Below are 16,155 nucleotides of genomic sequence, written 5' to 3'. Positions count from 1 at the left end.
GGCAAGGATTGAGAGAGGACTTGATGAAGATTATCCCCTCTCACTCTATATGTCGTGAAATAATAGGAAAATGGTCTAATTGGGTGTTTTTAATGGGATGGGGTTGGGTTTTTTTTAAAATTTGAAAATAAGAGCCCGATTCAGATCTGCGATCGTAAAGTTGACATGCGGCCCGCATAATGGACCGCAAAAATGCTCCCCAAAATCTGAACACACTATCTGGGTATATGGCAGAAATGCGGTCCGCATACCTGTTCTGCGGTCCCATAATGCACTGTAGAATTGCCCTTACAAAATCCCAAGGGAATTATGCGACAACTTTGCGGCCCGCATATCGATTATGCGATCGCATAATTGGCCGCATAGTTGACCTCAAATTGGCCAACACACTGCTTCGCTCTGCGGCGACTATGCATTCCGCATAGCTGTTATGCGACCGCATTTTCGACCACAGAATCGCACTTTTTCTGGAAAACATTATTCCTTGACTTTTTAATGCATAGATCAGTTCAAAATGGTCCGAACCGAGGAGAGCAAGCTCGCCACGAAGAATGTTACACATATCCCTAGTTCGCCACTACAAGATTTCGGGTTTAGAGTAAAAATCTTTCACGGGCCACACACTTTTCAATTCCCACAATAAGATCTTCGATGTTCAAAACAATTATTCAATTTATCAAAAGCCTTTTTGATTTTTCATATGAATCAATATTTATTGCTATCGTTTTCTCTCATTACTTTACATATACAACATTACTATTACTTGTCTTGATGAACCAATGAATATGACATGCAATGAGACAACGCAACAAACGAACATTGATTCAGAGGAAGATGACATACCTGAAGAGATTGTCAAAGAAGTTGAGAATTTTGAAAACAGACCTAAGTCCAACCTGGACGAGACCAAAATTGTCAACCTGAGAGATTCAAAAAATGTCAAGGAAACGCGAATCAACATTCACATGTCGCCATTAGAGGAGAAAGAATACACAGAATTTCTAAAGGAGTATGAGGACATATTCGCTTGGTCGTATGATAACATGACTGGTCTGAGTACATCTATTGTGGCTCAAAAACTGCCAACCAATCCAACGTGTCCACCGATAAAGCAAAAGCTCAGGAAGTCAAGCCTGATATGAGCTTGAAAATCAAGGAAGAAGTCACCAAGCAGATCAATGCTAAGGTTCTCAAGGTAGTAGAATACCCGACGTGGTTAGCCAATATTGTACCAGTGCCAAAGAAGGATGGGAAAGTCAAAGTCTGTGTCGACTACCGGGATCTCAACTGGGCCAGTCGGAAAGACAACTTCCCTTTGCCAAATATACACACCATGATTGACTATTGTGCCAAGCATGAGCTACAGTCATTTGTAGATTGCTTCGCTGGTTATCACCAGATCTGGATGGATGAGGAAGATGCTAAGAAAACGATTTTCATTACACCATAGGGAGTGTACTGTTACAAGATGATGCCATTCGGCCTGAAGAATGCAGGGCCACTTACATGAGGGCCACGACTACCATCTTTCATGATATGATACACAAGGAGATAGAGGTATATGTGGATGATGTTATAATCAAGTCCAAGAAGGCCACTAACCACACAGAAGATCTGAGGAAGTTCTTCAATAGACTATGGAAATACAACCTGAAATCAAACCCCGCGAAGTGTGCATTTGGGGTTCCTGTTGGGAAATTACTTGGGTTTATTGTGAGCCGCCGAGAAATAGAACTAGATCCATCGATGGTCAAAGCCGTTCAACAACTACCACCGCCAAGGAACAGGAAAGATGTGATGAGTTTCTTGAGAAGACTTAACTACATCAGTCGATTCATAGCACAGTCTACAGTTATCTGTGAGCCGATCTTCAAGATGTTAAAAAAGGACGCGGCCACCAAATGGACTAATGATTGCCAAAAGACCTTCGACAAAATCAATGAGTACCTGTCAACACCACCAGTCTTAGTCCCGCCCGAGCCATGTAGACCCTTATTACTCTACCTTGCAGTGTTAGATGGAGCTTTCGGCTACGTTCTGGGCAGCACGATAAAACAGAAAGGAAGGAGCAAGCCATTTTATATCAACTAGAAGTTCACTCCGTATAAGGCCTGGTATTCTCTATTGGAAGGCACCTGTTGTTCTTTAACTTGGGTAGCTCAGAATCTGAGACATTACTTCTATGCCTATAATACAAATCTCATATCGAGAATGGATCCCTTGAAGTACATCTTTCAGAAGCCCATGCCCATTGGCAAGCTAGCCAAGTGGCAAATCCTGTTGAGTGAGTTCGACACTATTTACATAACTCAGAAAGCGATCAAGGGACAGGAACTGGTAGACCACCTTTCTAAAAACCCCGTGGATGGATAATACAAACCCCTAAAAACATATTTTCCTAATAAAGAGGTATCATTCATAGAAGAAGACTATGCGGAATCCTATGACGGTTGGAGAATGTTCTTCGATGGAGAAGCAAACTTCAAAGGAGTTGGCATTAGAGCAGTCCTAATATCAGAAACTGGCCAGCATTATCCGGTGTCTACCAAAATCAGGTTCCCTTGCACCAACAATATGGCCGAGTATGAAGCTTGCATCTTAGGACTCAAAATGGCCATTGACATGAACGTTCAAAAGCTGCTAGTAATTGGAGATTCAGACTTACTTATACATCAGGTACGAGGAGAATGAGCAACCAATAATTCCAAGATACTCTAGTATCTGCACCACGTACAGGAATTGAGAAAGAGGTTCACGAAGACAGAATTCCAACATGTTCCCAGAATCCAGAATGAGTTCGTCGATGCATTGACTACCATATCATCTATGATACATCATCCAAACAAGAATTTCATTGATCCCAATCCGGTGAAAATCCATAATCAGCCAGCTTATTGTGCCCATGTTGAAGAAGAAGATGGAAAGCCCTGGTTTCATGATATCAAGGAATATTTGGCAAAAGGAGAGTATCCCAGAGCTTGCAAATCTTAGTCAGAAACGTAGACTCCGGAGCTTGTCCAACAACTTCTTTCACATCGGAGGAATCCTATATAGGAGGACTCCCGATTTAGGATTAATAAGATTTGTCGACGCCAAGGAAGCATCCAATCTACTAGAGGAAATTCATGTTGGGACCTGCGGTCCACATTTGAACGATTTTGTCTTAGCAAAGAAGATACTCCGGGCCGGTTACATTTGGATGACTATGGAAACGGATTGCATCCAGTATGTCCGAAAATGCCACCGTTGTTAGATACATGCAAACATGATAAAGGTACCTCCAAACGAGCTTATCACAATAAGCTCACCATGGCCGTTCACCGCATGGGGAATGGAAGTTATTGGACCAATCGAGCCTACCGCTTCCAACGGACACATGTTAATCCTTGTAGCCATCGACTATTTCACCAAATGGGCCGAATCAGCAATTTACAAAGCAGTGACTAAGAAAGTCATGGCAGACTTTGTCCGCGACCGAATTGTTTGTCGATATTGAATTCTAGAGTCAATCATTACTGATAATGGCTCCAACCTCAACAACGACTTGATGAAAGCTGTGTGCGAAACTTTCAAAATCAAACACAAGAATTCCACAGCCTACAGACCTCAGATGAATAGAGTTGTAGAAGCCGCCAACAAGATTATCAAGAAGCATAGATAGTGGCACGTAAAGTTATCATTTGCTCTACTAGGGTATCGCACCACACTTTGCACATCAACTGGGGCAACCCCCTATATGCTGGTTTATGGTACAGAGGCTGTCATTCCCACTGAGGTAGAAATTCCTTCCCTATGGATCATACAAGAAGCTGAGCTCGGCGACGCAAAGTGGGTAAAAAGTCGTTATGAGCAACTAAACCTTATAGATGGAAAGAGAATAAATGCAGTCTACCATGGTCAACTCTATCATAACGGAATGTCCAGAGCCTTCAACAAAAGAGTCAAGCGAACACAGTTCACACCGGGGCAGCTAGTATTGAAGAAAATTTTTCAGCATCAAGATGAAGCCAAAGGGAAGTTCTCTCCCAACTGGCAAGGTCCATACATGGTTCACCGGGGTTTGACAGGAGGAGCCCTCATACTTGCAGAAATGGACAGAGAAGTCTAGCCAAAGCTAATCAATTCAGATGTAGTCAAGTGTTACTATGTGTAATCTTTATGCTTTCCTTATATGATGTAAATTGAACTATACCTAACCTGATTCCCATTTAAGAGGGGATACATAGGCAGCCCTATGGGTTCGGTCAGAATTCAATAAAAATTTCATTTCCCCCCGTAATTGGAAACTGGGGCAGAAATTTGAGGAGGACCCTCAAAATTCAAAAGTAATTTCAGCCGATCACCGCACGAGCAACAGTCGGAAACGTCAACCCATCAAACTGGGGTGGAATTTTGAGGAGGACCCTCAAAATTCCGTAGCAGGAGAGGTTGCAATGTCTTGAACTACATCACATTTGTCGGTTCATCTAAAAGCTATTTTTAATTATACATTTATGTCATACTTTTACAAAATCATGCATGTTTATTATTGAAACTGCTTTACTTAGCAACGCTACCCCAATGATACAGATGCTATCACTAGATCAAAGCTGAACAAGTCAAGCAAAGCCAGCGGGGAGACGAACTAACATCCCCATTACAAAACTCATGATTTTTCTTTGGATGCATGCATTGAGACTACGAAATCCTTAAACATACTGTACGCCCAAGGGACAAACATTGTTCAAAATACAATTCTTAGAACCATTCCACTTGCCAACATTTGCTATCAGCACACACAAGTAATGTTTCGTAGTCACAATGCTCCCAGTAATCACAATGCCGCAATCTACTATCAGCTAAGAAAACTCTACTGTCATTTGTTATTTTAGTTCTTGCATAAGGCTACCATTCTGCCTTCCAATCTGCATAAGGCTACTATTATGCCTTCCGAGACTAAACGTTGTCTCCATCTGCATTTGCATTGTATAAGGCTACTATTCTGCCTTCCAACTTGCATAAGGCTACCATTTTGCCTTCCGAGACTAAACGTTGTCTGTCTCGCCATCTGCATTCTTGCATAAGGCTACCATTCTACCTTCCGAGGTTAAGCTCTACCTCCATCTGTATTTGCATCTTTGCATAAGGCTACTTTTATGACTTTCGAGGTTAAGCTCTGCCTCCAATTTTCTTCGAAACTAAGCGCTATCTCAAGCACTATTTATCTCACTTTTCTTATGGGCTAATCTTTGCCCTTCAATTCACAAGATTGAGCTCTATCTTGTCCGCATCATACTACTGCATCCTTCATGGGCTGAAATATTGCCAACTCGTCCAAAGGCGTCATCGTTCGGAGGCACCATCTTCATGGCCCGAGAACACCATGTCATGGCCTGAGGATCTCTTTCAATCTCTTGCATATCATTATTCAAAGGTGTCATGGTTCGGAGGCACCATCCTCATTGCCCAAGAACATCATTTCATGGCTTGCGAATCCTGCATCAAACAACCCATGGCCCAAGACATCATGGTCTGAGGCCGCCATTCCTAACCGTCCAAAGACAACATTCATGGTCCGACGGGAATCTGCATCATGTTTAAATTACGCAATATATTCTTGTATCATTTATTTGCAGGTAATCGGCGAGCAACGATCATCCTAGCAGAAGCGGTCCCGCTCCAGTTCTCCTAACCATTCCCATAAGTCGTTTGTTCTCCCAACCCCATACGCTACGTCCGTTCTTGTAAAACTTCATCGATGTACTTCGCCGATAACTCCTGAACTACATACGGCCTGATTCCTGTAAAACCAAGAATATGTAGGGAACTCAGAAACCAGGGGGCGGCCTAAACCTCTTCAAACTATTTCGCTCAGTTAAAATTGGCCATCATATCCTTACCCGACAACTCTTTCTTCCTTCCCGGGTAAAGGGCAGTTGTTGATACCCAATTTTTCCTCAAACTATTTTTAAATTTTCATATATACCTTCAAAATCACTTTTTATAATAATTGGTATTTTTCCATAATTTTCCATATTGTTATCAATTTATTTTTTTGTAATTTATTTAGTACTTTATATCCAATAATTATTCATAAATTACATTACAAGTCATTTCAAAGTATTTCTTAGCTCAAAATATCATTTCTAATCCTATTAGGATTAATTATTTCACAAATTAGCCAATTTGGCATTGTTTGGCTATAATTACAATAATTTTGCAATTATAGCCTAATTGTACACTTTATGCCATTTTAATTCAATAATCATTCATTTTATATTTTAAATATTAGCTAATTACCTTATTTTCACCTATTTAGATTTAATTTCATTTTATCTAATTATTAGCTATTTTTATTAATTATTTATCTAATTTTGAAGGGTATTTCACAATAAGCCATTCTTATTTAAATTATAGCCTAATTAAACCTGGTCCAAATTAACTAACCCACCAGACCCCAAGCCCAATACCCTATCCTACCCAGCCCAATCCCTATTCCATATGAGCCGTTGATTATTTTGAATCAACGGTCCAGATGAGCCCCTTCCTAATTTAACCCCATAATGACTACCCCCGTCTCTAATTCTCCCCCCTCTCATTCTCTCTCAACCGGTCTCACTATCTCTCTCTATATATATTTGGTTCTCTCTAGAACCTTCTCTTCTCCCCTCCTCTCCGATGGACCCTGTCTACCTTCTCCGGCCACCTCCCTCGCCAGAAACCATGGCCTCTCATCATCTCATGTCCTCTACTTCACCCTATGCCGGTTTGACACAACCCTGAGGTCCTCAGGTGAACCTGGAGCGGTTCAACTCCTACCCATGGTCTTTCATGCCATTTCTTGGCCACCTTCGGCCGTTCGAGTAAGATCTATGACTTTTCCGGCTAAAACAGATAACATTTTAAGGTTTTCTCATCTTCCCTGGGTTCTCTGAAACCCTAAATCTTAAGATTTTTTGATTTCTTTTAGATTTGTGTATATTATGAGCTCTTGCTATTTTCCTCAAAGGTTTTTTTGAATTATTCTAAAGTAACTCTTCATATTCAACTAGGGTTCTAACCCTTTTTTCAAAAAAGAACGCTTTCCTTCTGATATATTTGGTATTAGTCTACGACTCTCACTGTGTTTAAACATTTGTTTGAGCCTTCTCCTTTATCCGAGTTTTTATGTTGAAAACATTAATGTTTCTTAAGCTTCTGAGTTCGTCTTGGGTGCTATGTTCAATTAATCTGTGTATTTCTTATTAACGTTCTGTGATTCTATGGTTTTTACCCTATGTGTGCTTGTTAGAGTTGCTGATTTTCGTCTATTATGAGTTTAATCTATTTATTCTCATGAGCTTATGCTAATTTCTCCTAAATTGGTTTTGTTCTCTATTTGTGGGTCTTCGAATCCCTGTGATTGGTTCTTCATCGATGTTGCATTATATTCTCTACCGATTCTTGAGATATCCCTTTAATTAAGGCTGGTTTCCTATTTATCCTTGCCTATAGCATGTTACTCCGTTCATGTGTGATATTTTCCTTTGATAAATGTTGATTCCCTATAATTAGAACCTCACTCAAGGATCTCCTTACTGATTTCAGAAATTTGAAATATCTCTTGCCTTATTTCTCTGGCTGATTCTGCTGTCATACTAATTTATATATATTTTCCTTAAATAGGATTCTGAACTTGACCTTAATTGCATGCTCTATACCTATATTACACTTGTACTACTTCCTTATTATGTTATAAGCAGCTTTACTTGATTCATTTCCTTATTTTGCCACTTCTTCTTACCGTTTGGGTATGATTCCTTAATTAAAGGAAGTCTATATACTAAATTGATTCTAATTAACGTTTATTTCTATAATTAGGATCCTGAATTTCCTCTACATGTTAAGTTATGCTTTACTTGTCAATGACCAGCATGTTTCTATATACATCGTACATGTTTCTTATGTGAATCCTCATGATTGGTACGTTAGTTTGATCATGGTCTTAGTTGTTTGGTGTTGATATGTTAATCTAATCCATTACCCTATTGTCCCCCCTAATCCTCTGAACCTGTAGGAGTTTCTGATTGTGTGCTCGTATATGTTCCTTCCTGCTACATCTTTTCCCTCACATGCTCCATATTTGTCCCTCCAATCCCATTTCCTTGCTTGTGTTTGGTGGACTATTCTTGGTCCTTGGTGTGATGATGACTTTGTTTTGGTTCTGAGATTTGTATGCATGCTCCTTCAAATTGTTTTCATCAGTTAAACTTTGTCATAAAACTAATCCAATCAAGTCTCTCTTTTCAAAACTGTTTCTTACTTACCCTTTTTCAAAACTGTTTTCTTACTTAGACTCTTCAAAACTATGTTGAGCACTCTCACTCTACTCTTAGACCATTAAGTTCTACCCCTTATATGTGAGCATTGCCTTGGGTCCCTTGAGCTCCCTCTGAACTTTGACACACAAAAGCTGGCCTGTCCACACTACACTTACTCTATCTTGGCTATGAAATCTGGGTGTGAGCACTGTCCGGGAGCCCTTGAGGCCCTTCGGGAACTCTGACACACCTGAATTATGAGAAAGGTTGTGAAACAATACTTGGCATTGAGGACCTGGAGACTTGGGCCTATTCTGTAGGCTCCTTATAATTAACTTCTTATTTTTTCTTTATTTTCAATTATGTAATTCCTATGCAAAGGCCTGTAATAATTATTTGTAAATGACTCTGGGGTTGGATAGTGAAAAGGGGTGGGTAATATGCATGCTATAGTAAAATCCAGGGTAGAAATCATGTTCCTAGGTGTACTTTTTCTATGCGCAACAGCAGCAATATTAAGGCACAACATGACAAGCATGTCGTGCATTAGATATCATGCTATTTAGCATTTATATGTAATGTTTTCAACATCTCATCCACACTTAGAAATCTGGTCTATAGGGTAGATAATAACAATAAAAATTAGTTGCTATTATGTTATTCTTCCCATGTAAATATGTTCTGAAATTTCATTTAGAAATCCTGCCTTAGGGTAAACGTGTTAACACAATTTGTTATCCATGCACTCACCATATTGCAACCATGCTCCACACTTAGAAATCCTGCTTTATGTAAACAACATCAAAACTGTCACTTCTGCTCATTTTGAAGTTGTGCATAATTTGATATGCATTTAAAAATCCTGTTTAAGTTATTATGCATCATGCTGCATTAGACATCATGTTATAGGATCGCACTTATTCAATCGTACTAGTCTAAATACAGATGTATAAACAGTCCTCCTGTTCTAAACAAACTGGTAATCAGTCTCTGGATGTTTGAAACATTTAGAATTGCATGCTATTAGGTATAACAACTTGGAATTATTAACAAATCTGAATAACTGCTACATATTATTTTACGCCTAGGCAAGCCTTAGGCAATCAACTTTAAAATAAAACCAGAACTGTCTTTGTGATTAGTGTTCAAGTGTCAGCATCAATAGGCAAGCCTGATTAGGACTTCCTCTCTGAGTTATGTAATAAATCTGACTCTGCTGTTATCACTTAGATACCATGCTTAGGATCTTAATTTAGACCTTAATCATGTATGAGTCATGCGGTTTATGTGTACTATGTGTGGAGGTATATCTGAGCCTTTTATCTGTCTTCCATGCTCCCCTTTAATTGAAGTCCTATCTGTTTATTATGTGTCTCCTTAGTATTTTACCTTTAAACTTGAGGGTCTGCCTTGAACCCCTTTTTATAGGATACGAGTCCTAAATTCCTCCGGGACTGATAGGAAGAGACGGTTAACAGTATGCAATAGGGGTCGAGACTAGCCCTCGCTTTAATTACCTTCATGGGGTGGGAAAGGGTAGATATGGATATGATGACCGGCACGTTAATACCACGTGTAGCCCCTCTTTGAGGAGTGTCATATAGGGTATTTCATTGATGTGATCCATATTATAAACAAACCTAGGATGACCCTTTACATTCACAAATATGCTTAGATTGTAATTCTTTTCAAAATCTAGCTTTTGATTAATTGTTTTTTTTCAAACATCTTTGTACTTAAACTTAAATCCCCTATTATTTGAGTGCGCTTTGTTTATTTGCTAAATTGTACAAATCCACAAAAGTTGTTTGGCCGAGAACCACACTGGTGGATCCTGAGGGGTACCTAACGCCTTCCCCTTAGGATAATTTCAAGTACTTACCCTGTCTCTGGATACCAAACATAGTTATAAATGAACCCTCTAGGTGCCCTAACGCACCTTAAATCGTTAGGTGGCGACTCTTAAAAATGCAAACCCCTTTCCTAAAATGAACGATTTGTCTCAACCAAATGCCATAAACCCGATTTCGCGAGAAAAAGTGGGCACGACAAAAACATGTACGCATGTATCGATTATTCAATGAAGCATTATATATCAAACACTTTGTGTCTCAAAGAAAATTTGCTACTACATTCCACACTTATGATTTTGTGAGAAATGGCTCAAGGGCCAAGCACAAATACACCTCGAACCCTCGGGGACTGCACGAAGTCACAAGACCTCAAATTGGCACACTCGACGTAAAGGCCAAGGCCATCATCCTCGGGGATTGACATTTCGAACAAGTTCAAAACGTTATCGAGAAATAAGCCCAAGAGGCATACCTGAAAGCTACGACTGAAATAAAGGCCATGGCCAAAATAATGCATCTCATAAACGTCCAAATTTCGCAATAAACAACATGCCTTCTAATACTTTAAAAAACCGATTAAAATAGGCTACCTTCGGCAAATTATAAAAGGGCTTCGATAAAATCAGCCCTAAAAAAACCTTAAGGGTATCAAAATTATCGTAGCTCAAACGTGCTAAGGCAAAAAAAAAAGCAAAAGGGTTTCAATCAACATCGAACCCTCAAAACATCCAATGGGTAAAAAATACATTCTAAGGCAAAAAGAAATTTTCACTACGTGTTTTAAGCGGAAAGAGGGGAATAATAGCCATCTTTTAGAGGCCATAATGGCCCCATCTAAAAGAGCCTAAGGGCCGATACACTTAGGGTTCAAGATCTTATTCTCACCCATCGACGGTCTTTTCAGCTGTGACCCTCATCTTCTTTACCTCGGCCCTGGCCTAGGCAAGCTTGACCTCGAGCTCGTCGATCTTTTTGGCTTGGGACGAACTCTTCTTCTTAATTCCTCAGAGCTGGGCCTCAGCCGATGCCAGTTTAGCCAAAGCAACATCCTTCTCCGCAGCAAGGCGATCCATATTATCCTTCCACCGATTGCAGTCGGCCTTGATATGATCGACCTCCCCTCGAAGCAGCTCGATCCTCTCTAGTTTTTGCTGCAGTTGAGACACTGAAGTATTACCCTCCGAAGTTGGGTCAATTAGACCATACTCTTTCAAAATAATAGTTACCTGCTTGTCCAGCTCGGCCTCATCCTTACGAGCCTTGGCCAAGTCTACCCGAAGGTCTTTGAGCTCCTCCTCCTTTTGACTGCAAAGGAGGTTCAAAGCGTTCCTTTCGTCCGAGGTCTTCTAAAACTCGGCCTCCCATTAGCTCAGATCAGCCTTGAACTTGGTAAGAGCCTACACAAAAAAAGGATATCAGTTAGGGTGAGGGGAAGAAGAAGAAGAAGAAAATTGCAACAATAGGAATTAATGTTTACTCGAGTGAAAAGACGATGAGACTCTTCGAAGAGGGTACATGTGTCATTGAGATCGGCGGTATCATCGACCCCATTAAAGCAATCTCGGAAAGGATCTTCTTCACTGGTATTCTTCTTAAGTCAGGCTTTTGCAGAGCCTGATCCTACTTTATGGCCTCCTTAGAATAGGCCGATAGAGGGGTAGAGTGACCTATTGTGGTGGCCCCAAGCAAATCACTCGGGGAGATCTGTTCAGCCTTGGGGATCTCGGAACTCGTCCCCTTCGGTGTGCTTGTTGACGGCCAAGGGACAATCTCGACTCAGGCGATTCTGGGGATTTTCCTACATCTTTCTTCAGAGCCTCCTCACCACAAGCCAAGGTCTCCATTTCGGAAGGCTTGGCAACTTCAACCGGTTTCCTAGCTCGGGCTACTAGTGTTGAGCCTTCACCCTCGTCTTCTTCTTCATTATGCAGCTGGTGGACTGAGTCATGTCCACGTGAATGAGATTCCTCCTGCATCTTCAAGTAGGAGCCTTTTTATCTTGGGGGTCTTCGAGCTTCAAAACCATTTTCCTCTTATATTCTTTCCCCGATTTCGTAATCAGGGACTCGATCTCTTCCCCGAGAGGGGCCGGCCTCATCTCAGAGAAATCTCTAATTCCTGCATAAATGAAAATTAGGTAAGAGTAAAGAAACATATCCGATATAGAGGAAAGCATCAAAAACTTACAAGAAGTTCGTCATACGGGTTGGTCGGCCATCGATCCCTCGCCAAATCACGCCAGTGGCATTCGTCATACGAGGTGGTCGCAACTAGTTTTTGAAACCATTTCTTGAGGTCGAGGACTGAAGGGGGCATCCAAGTGACCGCTGCAAAAAAGATGAAGGCATCATGCAATGTAAAAACGGAATACAGAAGATTACTGAAAAAAATTCACTTACGATCAGTGTTCCACTCCTCTAGGAACGATATTTTCTCCTCTGGGATGATATCCCAGGTCCTCACTCGCACGAACTGTCTCATCCAACCCCGATCTTTATCCTCGTCATTGGTAGCAAAGATGGACTTGGAAGCAAAGTCTTTAATTCAAATAAGGAGCCCTGTATTTATAGATAAGCGACGATGGTTCGGCGGCGCTAGTGGCCGACCACCACTAGCATCCATTTAATGGTTTAGGGAAGCGAACCGATGGAACGTTTCGGTCACCTCGAGTGCATACGTCAAATAAATGATGTCATCATCAGGGGATCAGGATAATCAAGTCTCAAATCATTTCTTATCATCTTATTCAAAGAAACGCGTGGACTATTTGTATACGACCAAAATTAGGTATGTTCGATTTCATAGGCTCGAGGAGTCGCTTTGAGAACAAGTTCAAGACAGACCGTGCTCGAGCCCGATGGTAGAGTACAGGACCTGAATATCGAAGTGGTCGATAACACTGAGGTCGAGTATGACCAACCTCGAGATAATGTTGTTATGGTTTTGTAACAGAAAGAGCAATATTCTCACAGTGGCCCTAAGATTGCAGCGTTAATTTCGAAAAAGGATTTGTATGGATTTGTACTAGGCGGTTAGACATCTGTCCAATAAGATTCCCTACTAAAAATGGAAATGTACCTTATTTAGGACTCCCCTATTATACAAAGGGGAGCCCATTGATTTGTAAAAGCATCAATCATTGGCAAAGGAATATATATTCTTCACTTTCTTGCTTACTACTCGTTAGAATTGTCTTTTAACTTTATTGTTCTTACTGATCTACCTCGAGGCCACCTTAGCTCGAGGTCGAGACTTGCTTGCACACCGGTTTGACTTATTTTATTCTCTAATTTATACATTTCATTTCTTGATTATCAGTTGGTATTCGATTAAATCACGTATCTTTAAGAACTCAATACACATTCAATTGTTACTCGAATTTTAGGGTAAACATCTTTAATAATATATTTTGTGTTGGATATAATTGTAAATATTAGATACTTTTATAAATTTTGCTAAACTAATTTTTAATATGAGTATTAATTTGCAAAATTAGACTTTAAGACGTTGTAAAAGTTGTATCAAAGCAAGATTACAAGGTACACACATTATTTGGTCTATTTTCTTCTTTATTTAAATTATGAGTTTAATACTTTTAGGTTAATGTAACGACCCGGCCGGTCGTTTTGAGAAATTGCATCCAATTCGATAGTTTGAGGTCATGAGTAACTCCACATAGTGTATTATGACTTGCGTGTATTATCAGCTCTGATTTTTGAGTGGTTAGGAAATGATTTTAAGGGGTGACTCTTGTCTGAGAAGCTCGAAGTTGAAAGAATTGACCAAGGTTTGATTTTTGAGTATTTCATCTCGGATTGGAGTGTTGATGGTTTTGCTAGGTTTGGATGTTGATTTTCAACACTTCGTCGTATGCCCGAATTTGCATTTGGATATTTCTAGAAGGTTTCGGCAACATTTGGGGGATGGTGACAATTTAAAGGTTTGGAATTTTTCTAAGTTTGACCAAAGTTTGACTATAAGGTTATCTAGTTTAGATTTTGGTTTCGTGACGTGGAATAGGCCCATTTCGTCATTTGGAACTTGCCTGCAAAATTTGGTGTCACTTAGAGTTGATTTTATGTGGTTCGGACGTGTGGTTGTAATTCTAGAAGTTTTTCGAAGTACTTCATTGTGATTTTCATGCATTTTGGTGTCTGATTCGTGATTCTAGAGGTTATTTTGGTATTTTGATAGTGCGAATGAGTTCGTGTTATGTTTTTAGACTTGTATGGGTGTTTGTTTTGAGCCTCGGGGGCTCGGGTGAGTTTCGGATTTGCAGCATTGAGAGTGTTGGTGCTGGTTTTGTCACGACCCAATTTTCTAACCCGGTCATGATGGCGCCTCTCGTGAAGACAAGGCCAACCAACTAACCCAAATCGTATCTTTAACAATTATTAAACATAAATGAATAAATAAATACAACTTAACGACAATAATAACCAGTGTTTAAAGCCCAACATAACCCAACCGGGGTGTCACAAGTCACGAGCATCTAAAGAAATCCTGAACACAACTACAGAGCCAATAATATACAAAATTAAATTCTAAAATTCTAAAGACAATGTCCGGTGCCGCGAACGTTGGCGGTAACCTTGCTCAGCTACAATAGTAATACCTTCAATGAGCTAATATCCCGCTACCGGGTGATCAATACCTGCAGCTGCACGCGAGGTGCAGGGAGTAAAGTGAGTATTCCGACTCAGTGAGTAATAAAAGTAACTACAGTCCGAAGATAAGAAAATCCAGTAAATACACAAAGTAAGCTAAAATCCAAATATACAACAACATATGGAACTGAGCAGCTAAACAATAGTATAAATAAAAATACATGAATGCAATGCAATGCATATGATGGTACATTCCAGTACCCACTGCGGCGTGCAGCCCGAGCCATCCGTATTTATTTATCGTCGACGGCGCTCACTGGGGGTGTGTACAGACTCCGGAGGGGCTCCTACAGCCCAAGCGCAATATCTTGGTCAGTCATTGTTACCTGACCGGTCAGCCCATTGTTACCTGACCAATTTACATCATACAGTGCCATTGTTACCACTGTTTCAAGTATATCATACAGTGTCATTGTTACCACTGTTTCAAGTATATCATACAGTGTCATTGTTACCACTGTTTCAAGTCACTTTATAATCAGTCCAGAAAATAATATAATAAGCCCCTTGGGTATTTACAAAATAGAATTTTCCAGCCCGAAATACATTTAAAATGTCATTTGAGTTTTCAACACTTAGAATTACGGCTAAGTTTGCAAAACAGTAATTAAAACCTTGGGCTGAAATTAAATGATATTAATCCCCGAAGGATTCTACAAGTCGGCACAAGGCCCCCAAACGTGGCATTAAGCCCAAATATCATCAATACATGTGCGTATCAGTCGCCAACATATTATAAGTATAAATACAATGTGCGAATCAGTCGCCAATATACTATAATTATCACTTGGGATGGACCAAGTCACAATCCCCAATCATATACGACCCCGCACCTGCCATGGGATGCGTGTCACGCCTCAATATAGCATTACTATGTGAAGGTCCGGGGTTTCAAACCCTCAGAACAACAGTTGCATCAATTACTCACCTCGAACCGGCTACTTCTTTAGCTCGCGACGCCTTTGCCCCTCGAATTGGCCTTCACGTGCGTCAAATCTACCCAAAATCGCAACGAATATGTCGCATTATGCTAAAGGGACAATACCCAATCGAAAGCAATCGAAAAATATCGAAATTCACGAAATTTGAAAAACCCGAGCCCCGGGCCCACTTCTCAAAATCCAGAAATTTTTACATCAAAATGTTCCTTATAGCGCCACGAGTCTATACATACCAAATTCACAAAAATCGGAGTCCATTTGACCCCTCAAATCCCAAATTTAGAATTTCAATTTCAAGCCCTATTTTCTTACAATTTGGCTATATTTTCATGAATTTCAAGGATGATTGCACAATATAATCATGTATTTAGTTCATAGGACTTACCTCCAATCACTTCCCATCAAAACCCCTTCA

Source organism: Nicotiana sylvestris, chromosome 6 (genome assembly GCF_000393655.2).
Source record: "Nicotiana sylvestris chromosome 6, ASM39365v2, whole genome shotgun sequence".
NCBI lineage: Eukaryota > Viridiplantae > Streptophyta > Magnoliopsida > Solanales > Solanaceae > Nicotiana > Nicotiana sylvestris.
Note: the sequence above shows the minus strand (reverse complement) of the source record.